Source organism: Triticum urartu, chromosome 6A, assembly GCF_056163025.1.
Source record: "Triticum urartu cultivar PI428250 chromosome 6A, HENAU_Tu73, whole genome shotgun sequence".
In the NCBI taxonomy this organism is placed as follows: Eukaryota; Viridiplantae; Streptophyta; class Magnoliopsida; order Poales; family Poaceae; genus Triticum; species Triticum urartu.
The window spans coordinates 112225429-112236575 of NC_141878.1; positions in this window are offsets into that span (position 1 = coordinate 112225429).

Here is an 11147-nt window from a genome sequence, read left to right on the forward strand (position 1 = left end):
GACCGTTAGAGATTTTCGGTGGGACTGACATGCAACTCGGTAGGACCGATATGGTTAGGGTTTGGGCATAACGTAATCTCGGTGAGACCGATTACACAAACTCGGTGAGACCGAATTTGGTAATTAGCTAACCAGAGAGTTGGTCAGGCAAACTCGGTGGGACCGATTTGCTCTTTCGGTGAGACCGAAAAGTTACAAAGGGGAAACACCGAATTTACATTGCAATCTCGGTGGGACCGATTCGCTCTTTCGGTGAGACCAAAAAGTTACGAAAGGGAAACAGAGAGTTTGCAATCCCATCTCGGTGAGACCGAGATCCCTATCGGTAGAACTGAATTGCTAGGGTTTGGCAGTGGCTTATGACAAGTGAAACTCGGTGGCGCCGGATAGGAAGAATCGGTAGGACCGAGTTTGTCTTAGGGTTTAGGTCATATGTGGATATGGGAAAGTAGTTGAGGGTTTTGGAGCATATCACTAAGCACATGAAGCAAGAGGCTCATTAAGCAACACCTCATCCCTCCTTGATAGTATTGGCTTTTCCTAAAGACTCAATGTGATCTTGGATCACTAAAATATAAAATGAAGAGTCTTGAGCTTTTGAGCTTGAGCCAATCCTTTGTCCTTAGCATTTTGAGGGTTCCACTTTCACATCCATGCCATGCCAATCATTGAGCTTTCCTGAAATAATCATCTTGGAATAGCATTAGCTCAATGAGCTATATGTTGTTATGAATTACCAAAACCACCTAGGGATAGTTGCACTTTCAATCTCCCCCTTTTTGGTAATTGATGACAACATATAGATCAAAGCTTCGACAAATGATAATAAGCATGAAATATATCGTCGCTTTGAGAAGTATGTGATAAGTAAGAGCTCCCCCTAAGTTTGTGCATATTTAAAATTTGCTTTGGACTGCAAATGCACAAGGAGTTAGATTCATGGGTTACTCTTCCATGTCACATACATCTTGGTGGAGCGCTTAAAATGATAAGAATGAAATACATGCACTCATCACCAAGAATAGTGAATGATCACATAAGATAGATAAGATTATTGCATTAAGCAAGCATTAAGTGTACCTTATGATCAAACACATGATCATCAATGTCTCACAAGCAATGACATAGTATCTCAAGCACTCAAAAGCAAACAAGTTTGAAAAACCACCAAATAAAGCAAGAGAGAAAAAAACAACACTCTCTCTCTCTCTCGAAGCCTATGATCTATACATCTTCTCCCCCTTTGGCAACAAGTTACCAAAAAGTTCCTAGAAAATGCATAGTGCTAGATCGACGCTCAGGCTTGATCTTCTGGTGGTGGTGGAGTCCGGATCACTCCAAGGACGAAGGCTTCTGTAGATGCTGAAGTAGACGCTGGAGTTGGAGCTGAAGTAGATGCTGGAGCTGGTGGAACTGAAGCTGTACCTGGTGCAGAAGTGGTGGCTCTTGTGTCAGCAACTGGCACGGCAGACGACCTCGGACCTCGTGGCACTCTGGCAAAGGCATGAGTGGTAGTCCTGCCTCTCCTCTCCTGCATGTCATCCTGGAGCTGCTCCACTGCAGTCTGAATCTCTGTCACCTTGACATCCAAGTCATAGAACTTTTGTTCCATGATTCTCTCTAGGCTTGCCTGGTTTTGAGTTAGGGTGGCTAGTCCTTTCTCAATCCGCAGGGTGGATGCAATCAGGTAACCAAGCTGCTCTTGTTTGGTCTTCAAGAAATACTCAGATGCCTCCTCTTGAGTTGGCATCTTGGCAGCTTTCTCCTTCCTTGCCTTCTCCTTCTTTGCTTGTGCTTGGGCAGACGATGGCTCATTCTCAGTCATGACAACTTGATTGTCCTCAAAATCTGGACGGATGGGCAGGTGTTCCTTGTCCAATAAATATATGCCCGTGCCCATCTTAGAGTTGATGAGCTCCTGAATTTGAGGTGCATATCCACAGCTCCTCTTCTGATCTGCTGCAGTCCTCTTGATAGTCTCTACTATGAGGCTCATGACCTTGAACTTCTGTGGCACATCAAAGACGTGAAGCAATTTGATTGCATGGCCTCTGATCATCTTGTGATCTCCAGACTTGGGCAATAAGGTGTGCCTCAATATCCAATTGATGGTTGGCAGCCCTGACAGAAGATAATGCACTGAGCCAAATTTGAAAGTGTCAAGAGCTTCATTTGGAATTTCCTTGTACATGTTGGACATTGAGTTATGATCCATCTTTTTCTTGGCATAAATGTCCAAGTCATCTGCTTGCTCCTCTGGGGCATTGATCAACTTTGCCCATTCCTCAACAGTTGATTGGTACCTCGTACCTTCAGACATCCATGTGATCCTTCCATCTGGGTAGAAGTGTGCCGTGGAGTAGAATTGCATGATAAGCTCCTCGTTCCACTTTGTGAGCTTCTGCCCAACAAAGTCAGCAACTCCACAAGCACTAAAGCTGTCATACACTCCAGGGTAGTGTTCCTCATTTTCCTTCATGTAGGTCCAGTCGACCCATCTCATGTCACAAACAATGGGCTTCTTATCTAGCAGCACTGTCTCATAGAAGTCCTGCTGTTCCTTGGTGTGAAATCTGTAATCCACAGCAGTCCTTCTCCTTGAAGCATACGGGTCTGCTTCTCTCCACTTCCTCAGCCCTGAATCTCTCCTGAGCTTCATGTCCTCAGCCACAGGATGAGCATCGTTGTGGTCTGCGATCTTGGGCTTGAGCTTTCTAAGAACTTGCTCTTCATCCTCTTCTTCAGCAACAGTCTCAAGCACTGGGGCCTTGTTCTTCTCAGCTGCAGGAATGCTCCTTGTATTCCTCTTTGGTTTTGGCTTGGAGGCAGCTTTGGGCTTAGATGCAGTAGCCCCTGATCTTATGGCATCACCCATCAGCTTGGGTGCCTTAGGTGCTGGTGCAGCTACCTCTTCTTCCTCTTCCTCTTCCATGATGAAAGCCTTTCCATGCACTCTGGCTACGGTCTTCTTGACCCTTTCCTTCCTCTTCTTGCCTTCTGCAGCAACTAGCTCTTTGGGAGTGGGCTTCTCAGTTGAGGCTCTAGCCTTTGACATAGGCTGCCTGCCTGCTGGCCTTTTGATCTTTAGACCTGGCTTTGTGCCTTGAGCTGGCTCAATTCTCTTTGATGTGGCCTCTTCCCCTGCCACATAATCTTCATCTTCGGAGTCTGAAGTTCTCTTCTTCCTCTGTCTGGTGGCAGCTTTTGGCAGATTGCTTGGGGTACTTCTGCTGACATCATCTGAAGAGCTGGAGGGACTAGTGCCCTCACTCATCTGCACTTGCTGCTCTGACAAGTTCTGGCTGTCACTCTGATCAGACATGCTGCAAGCTCTGACTGCTGACCCTATGAATAGTTTATAGATGAGGTAGAATAGATGAGCATCACAAAATGCAGAGATTTTTGCAAAAGAATGATCCAAAAATTTAGTTTTAGTTTCCCACTGAAATCATCTCGGATCTACCGATTTTTAAACTCGGTGATACCGAAGCAGTTTTGGCACCTAAACTAGTGAACTCGGTCAGACTGAGTCACAGTTCGGTGGCACCGAGACTGCTAGGGTTTCACAGAGTTCCAAAATCGGTCACACCGATAAGTAATTCTCGGTTAGACCGAGTCTCACTTGTGCAATGGCATAAGCCAAATCGGTGGGACCGAGTTTTTCAACTCGGTGGGTCCGAGATGGTTTCGGCGGAAACCTAACCTTAAAATTTTCGAATCAAAGCTAATCTACGGGCGTATTGACTGGATAGGAGTGTTTCAATCATGGCAAGAATCATGATGATCACAATGTGCTGAGAATTGGATTGGAGAATAGCACAAAGATCGAGTCCATACCCTAGCTCGGCGGAGACTCGCTACGGCGGCAACGGCGGGGCAGAATTCCTGTTGACAGCGACGGAGACCAGCGACTGGAGGCGGCTGGTGGCGAGAAGACGATCCGAAGACCACGTTGGCAGAGCAGGCTATCGCGCGGGCGAAGGGGTTCAGAGAAATTTCCAAATTTTTCCCGTGACTATATATAGCCCGACCATGTCGGTGTGACCGAGTGGAACAACTCGGTGGCACCGAGATTCATAACTGCATGCAGTTACTGAAACTCGGTGTGACCGAAATGTTCAAATCGGTTGCACCGAGATCGAAAACCTAGATCAACTTAATGATCTTTGTAGGACCGAAAGTGGGGTATCGGTCAGACCGAGAATCATAAAGAGGTTTTGGAAGTTTAAGTCTATGACGAATCGGGGACTCCGAGCGCTCCTCACACAGAGTGGTTCGAATCTGACTTGATCAAATTTTGTGATGCAGCATGAATAGAGTTTGAGACGAGAAAAGCATAGATAGCTAGAGGAGGTTCTTAGGCATTCTTGTCCATCCACTTGGCAAAGGAAATAAACCCAAACGATCAAAACAACAGGTGGATGTCCTCGAATGAGTAAAATATGCAACCAGCATGCTCACACAATAAGATGGCAAATGAAATATGTGGAAAGGCATGCACAACCAATTCTAGCATCTATCAAGCCATTTGCGATGACTAGGTCATCTATATATGAGTATATTGACTTAGGAGTCAAGTGAGAACACTTGATCATAGGTCATACTCATCGTTTAAGCTCAAGTGGGGTTACCACTTTTACATAAAGCATTGTTGTGTTCACATCTTTAGAGTTGCTTTAGCTCAAGTCTTAGAGTAAAGCTCCCCCTAGATGTGATATCCCCCCTTGGAGGGATGAACTAACCTTGGGTTTCGTCGATGATGACTTCATGTAGATGTTGAAGATGTGGATGCTCAATGTTGATGTAGATCACTTGGAGCTATCCATTTGAGTGAATTGCACTTTCAATACCTACATGGGTTAGTCCCACAAGGAACAAACAAGGATATCCATAGACATAGAGTGATGCACACACAAGATGATGCCCATGAAAACTTTTAGGTTACCTTGTCCCTTGTCTTACCAACAAGAGGGTTTGTGACTCCTTGAACTAGTGCAGGATGTGGAAGTTGATTGCACTTGTTCTTGCCAAAATGATAAGAGTGAAGTATGTTGGCGGAGTCACCCTCAAGGACTCTCTAGTTCTTCTTCTTTTGGATCCACATCATCTTGATGGGAATCCTTGGAGTTGTAGTCGTACTTGATGAAGTGGAACTTGAAGTAGTCTTGGGAATCCACTTGACTAAGGTCTTAGGAGCTTCTTCAAATGCGTCAATTTCCTCTTGAAGCTTGTCCTTGCCTTTTTGCTTGTAGTCTTGTGGTGGAAGATCATCTTGAGCTTGTGTCCCCTTGAAAGAAGTATCATACTTCTCTTGTTGAGGAACAAACTTTGTCTTGGGGTATTGATCTTCTTCCCACTCAACTCCATTGGCATTGAACTTTCGTTCAAAACCAACGCCTTGATTCTTCCGGTGCATTCCTTGCTTGCGCACAATTTCCTCGAATTGCTTGCTCCCGGCAAGGCTTTTGTACACTCCTTTCTCTATAATTCCCTTCAATAAGCTATTTTCTTGCTCAAGTGTAACTTGGCTAAGAGAGTCATAAGTGGAATCAAGAGAACTACTAGAAGCAACAATATTGGATTTAGCATGATCATTGTTACTGCTAGAGGAAGAATCTTTCTTGTTCTTGTTACTAGACTTGACTTGAGGCATGTAAGTGGATAAGATTAAACGCTTGCCAATGTAAGAAGAACTTTTCTTGCGGAGATCATCATTGATTGCTTTTAAGAACTCATGCTCTTGCTCAAGATTCAGCTTTTCAAAGCGTAATTTCTCATGATCTCTTAAAAGTTCTCGATGATCTTCGAAGATAGTTTCATGAGCTAACTTAAGAGTGTTTAGTTCTTTAGTTAGAGCCTCAATCTTTTCCTTATCATTGTCATTCGTTTTATCTTGATTAGCATGATTAATTGACATTTCATCATAGTATTTATCACTAGAGTTGTCAATAAGCAAATCATCACCTAACAAGTCATCTTCATCACTATTGAAATCAACATACTCGGGGTGTGTTACCTTAGGACCTTTGGCCATGAACCATCTTCCAATTCCTTCATTTGGTGAGTCAAATATGTCGTAGGAGTTGGTTGACACAAGTGCTAGACCGGCAACACCTTCATCTTGAGTATCTTCGGAGTCGGAGTGATAACTTCTCTCGGAGTGGCTGTCGGAGTCGGAGCCGGATACCCATTCACCAACATGAGCTTGATGTCTTCGTCTTGTGTAGCTCCTTGATGATTTTTCCTTCCTTTCCGAATCCTTGCTTCTCCGTGAGTATCTTCGTTCATAACGAACATCTCTACTCCTTATCTCTCTTGGTGGTGATTCTTTGCTTCTTCTTTTTGGAGAATCTTCTCTTCTCTTATAGGGAGCCGTACACTCATTGGAATAGTGTCCGGGTCTTCCACAACTGTAGCAGTTTCGCTCTTGACTAGAAGATCTTTTGTCATTGTAGGACCTTGACTTGAAGCTTCTATCTTTGCTTCTACTCTTGTAGAACTTGTTGAAGTTCTTCACCATTAAGCTCAATTCTTCATTGAAGTCTTGTTTCTCACTTGATGATGTAGGGGCTTCACATGAGGCTTTATAGGCACCACTTGATTTGTTGTGAAGTTCCTCTTTATCCTTACGTGACATCTCATGAGCAACAATTCTTCCAATCACCTCCGTTGGCTTGAGATCTTTGTAATTGGGCATCATTTGGATCAATGTGCACACAGTATCATATTTTCCATCCAAGGCTCTTAGAATCTTCTTGATGATGAATCTATCGGTCATCTCTTCACTTCCTAAGCCGGCAATCTCATTTGTGATGAGAGCAAGCCTAGAGTACATTTCAGCGACACATTCACCATCCTTCATCTTGAACTTGTCAAGTTGGCTTTGAAGCACATCCAACTTGGATTCCTTGACGGAGTAGGTACCTTCGTGCATATCAATCAAAGTGTCCCAAATTTCCTTCACATTCTCAAGACGGCTGATTTTGTTGAATTCTTCGGGGCACAATCTGTTGAAGAGAATATCACAAGCTTGAGCATTGTATTGCAACATCTTCAACTCATCCGCGGTAGCTTCACGGTTTGGTTCTCTCCCATCAAAGAAGTCACCTTGCAAACCAACACACACAATAGCCCAAACGGCGGGGTTATGTCCAAGAATATGCATTTTCATTTTATGCTTCCAACTAGCAAAATTAGTACCATCAAAGTAGGGACCTCTACGGTGATAATTTCCCTCGCTAGACGCCATACTCTCCTAGGTTGTGAAACCAAGGCTGTGACCACCAAAAGCTACGGAGATCAAAGCAAATGGAGACCAAAGCTCTGATACCACTTGTAGGATCGAAAGTATGTCTAGAGGGGGGTGATTAGACTACTTGACCAAATAAAAACTTAACCTTTTCCCAATTTTAGTTCTTGGCAGATTTTAGCTATTTTAGGACAAGTCAAGCAATCATCACACAATTCAAGCAAGCATGCAAAGAGTATATTGGCAGCGGAAAGTAAAGCATGCAACTTGCAAGAATGTAAAGGGAAGGGTTTGGAGAATTCAAACGCAATTGGAGACACGGATGTTTTTCCCATGGTTCGGATAGGTGGTGCTATCCTACATCCACGTTGATGGAGACTTCAACCCACAAAGGGTAATGGTTGCGAGAGTCCACGGAGGGCTCCACCCACAAAGGGTAACGGTTGCCCGAGTCCACACAGGGCTCCACCCACGAAGGGTCCACGAAGAAGCAACCACCCACGAAGGGTCCACGAAGAAGCAACCACCCACAAAGGGTCCACGAAGAAGCAACCTTGTCTATCCCACCATGGCCATCGCCCACACAGGACTTGCCTCACTAGAGGTAGATCTTCACGAAGTAGGCGATCTCCTTGCCCTTACAAACTCCTTGGTTCAACTCCACAATCTTGTCGGAGGCTCCCAAGTGACACCTAGCCAATGTAGGAGACACCACTCTCCAAGAAGTAACAAATGGTGTGTAGGTAATGAACTCCTTGCTCTTGTGCTTCAAATGATAGTCTCCCCAACACTCAACTCTCTCTCATAGGATTTGGATTTTGTGGAAAGAAGATTTGAGTGGAAAGCAACTTGGGGAAGGCTAGAGATCAAGATTCATATGGTAGGAATGAAATATCTTGGTCTAAACACATGAGTAGGTGGTTCTCTCTCAGAACATATGAGTTGGAATGGTGTATGCGTTATGATGGCTCTCTGTTCGAATGAAGACGAGGTGGAGGGGTATATATAGCCTCCACACAAAATCCAACCATTACACACAGTTTTCCAATCTCGGTGGGACCGAATCAACAAACTCGGTCGGACCGAAAATGTAAACCTAGTGACCGTTAGAGATTTTCGGTGGGACTGACATGCAACTCGGTAGGACCGATATGGTTAGGGTTTGGGCATAACGTAATCTCAGTGAGACCGATTACACAAACTCGGTGAGACCGAATTTGGTAATTAGCTAACCAGAGAGTTGGTCAGGCAAACTCGGTGGGACCGATTTGCTCTTTTGGTGAGACCGAATAGTTACAAAGGGGAAACACTGAATTTACATTGCAATCTCGTTGGGACCGATTCACTCTTTCGGTGAGACCGAAAAGTGACGAAAGGGAAACAAAGAGTTTGCAATCCCATCTCGGTGAGACCGAGATCCCTATCGGTAGAACCTAATTGCTAGGGTTTGGCAGTGGCTTATGACAAGTGAAACTCGATGGCGCCGGATAGGAAGAATCGGTAGGACCGAGTTTGGCTTAGGGTTTAGGTCATATGTGGATATGGGAAAGTAGTTGAGGGTTTTGGAGCATATCACTAAGCACGTGAAGCAAGAGGCTCATTAAGCAACACCTCATCCCTCCTTGATAGTATTGGCTTTTCCTAAAGACTCAATGTGATCTTGGATCACTAAAATATAAAATGAAGAGTCTTGAGCTTTTGAGCTTGAGCCAATCCTTTGTCCTTAGCATTTTGAGGGTTCCACTTTCACATCCATGCCATGCCAATCATTGAGCTTTCCTGAAATAATCATCTTGGAATAGCATTAGCTCAATGAGCTATATGTTGTTATGAATTACCAAAACCACCTAGGGATAGTTGCACTTTCACATCCCCAAGCTTAATTCCTGCTCGTCCTTGAGTAGGTAAATGATAAAAACAGAATTTTTGATGTGGAATGCTACCTAACATATTCATCAATGTAATCTTCTCTATTGTGGTAAGAATATTCAGATCTTTAAGATTCAAGATAAAAGTTTAATATTGACATAAAAATAGTAATACTTCAAGCATACTAACCAAGCAATTGTGTCTTCTCAAAATAACATCGCCAAAGAAAGCTCGTCCCTACAAAATCATATAGTTTGGCCATGCTTCATAGACAAAATGCTCCCATCATGCATAATCCCGATGACAAGCCGAGCAATTGGTTCATACTTTCTAACGCGCTTCAGCCTTTTCAACCCTTACGCAATACATGAGCGCAAGCCATGAATATAGCACTATAGGTGGAATAGCATATGATGATGGGAGTTATGTGAGAAGACAAAAAGGAGAAAGTCTTACATTGACGCAGCTAATCAATGGGCTATGGAGATGCCCATCAATTGATGTCAATGCGAGGAGTAGGGATTACCATGCAACGGATGGACTAGAGTTATAAGTGTATGAAAGCTCATCAAAAGAAACTAAGCGGGTGTGCATCCAACTTGGTTGCTCATGAAGACCCATGGCATTTTGAGGAAGCCTGTCATTGGAATATACAAGCCAAGTTCTATAATGAAAAATTCCCACTAGTATATGCAAGTGACAAAATAAGAAACTCTCTATCATGAGGACCATGGTGCTATTTTGAAGCACAAGTGTGGAAAAAGGATAGTAACATTGTCCCTTCTCTCTTTTTCTCTCATTTTTTTGTTTGGGCTTCTTTGGCCTCTTTTTTTTTATTTGGCCTTCTTTGCCCTCTTTTTTTTTATTTCTTTCACTTTCCTCACATGGTACAATGCTCTAGTAGTGATGATCATCACACTTTTGTTTACTCATAACTCAATGTTACAACTCGATACTAGAACAAAAATATGACTCTATGTGAATGCCTCCGTCGGTGTACCAAGATATGCAATGAATCAAGAGCGACATGTATGAAAGAATTATGAAAGTGTCTTTGCCACAAATACGATGTCAACTACATGATCATGCAAAGCAATATGACAATGATGGAGCGTGTCATCATAAACGGGATGGTGGAAAGTTGCATGGCAATATATCTCAGAATGGCTATGGAAATGCCATAATAGGTAGGTATGGTGGCTGTTTTGAGGAAGATATAAGGAGGCTTATGTGTGATAGAGCATATCATATCACGGGGTTTGGATGCACCGGCGAAGTTTGCACCAACTCTCAAGGTGAGAAAGGGCAATGCACGGTACCGTAGAGGCTCGCAAATTGCGGAAAGGTAAGAGTGCGTATGATCCATGGACTCACATTAGTCATAAAGAACTCATATACTTATTGCAAAAGTTTATTAGCCCTCGAAGCAAAGTACTACTACGCATGCCCCTAGTGGGATAGATTGGTAGGAAAAGACCATCGCTCGTCCCCGACCGCCACTCATAAGGAAAGCACTCAAAGAACACCCCATGCTTCAAATTTGTCACACAACGTTTACCATACGTGCATGCTACGGGACTTGCCAACTTTAACACAAGTATTCCTCAATTTAAAAATTACCCAACTAGCATGACTCTAACATTACCACCTTTATATCTCAAAACAATTATCAAGTATCAAACTTCTCATAGTATTCAATGCACTCTATATGAAAGTTTTTATTATACCCATCTCGGATGCCCATCATATTAGGACTAAATTAATAACCAAAGCAAATTACCATTCTGTTCTAAAGACTCTCAAAATAATATAAGTTAAGCATGATAGTTCATCTATTTCTTCAAAATAAAACCACCGTCGTGCTCTAAAAAGATATAAGTGAAGCACTAGAGCAAACAACAAACTACTCCAAAAGATGTAAGCGAAGATCAATGAGTAGTCGAATAATTATGCAACTATGTGAAGACTCTATAACATTTAAGAATTTTAGATCATGGTATTTTATTCAAACATCAAGCAAAACAAAATA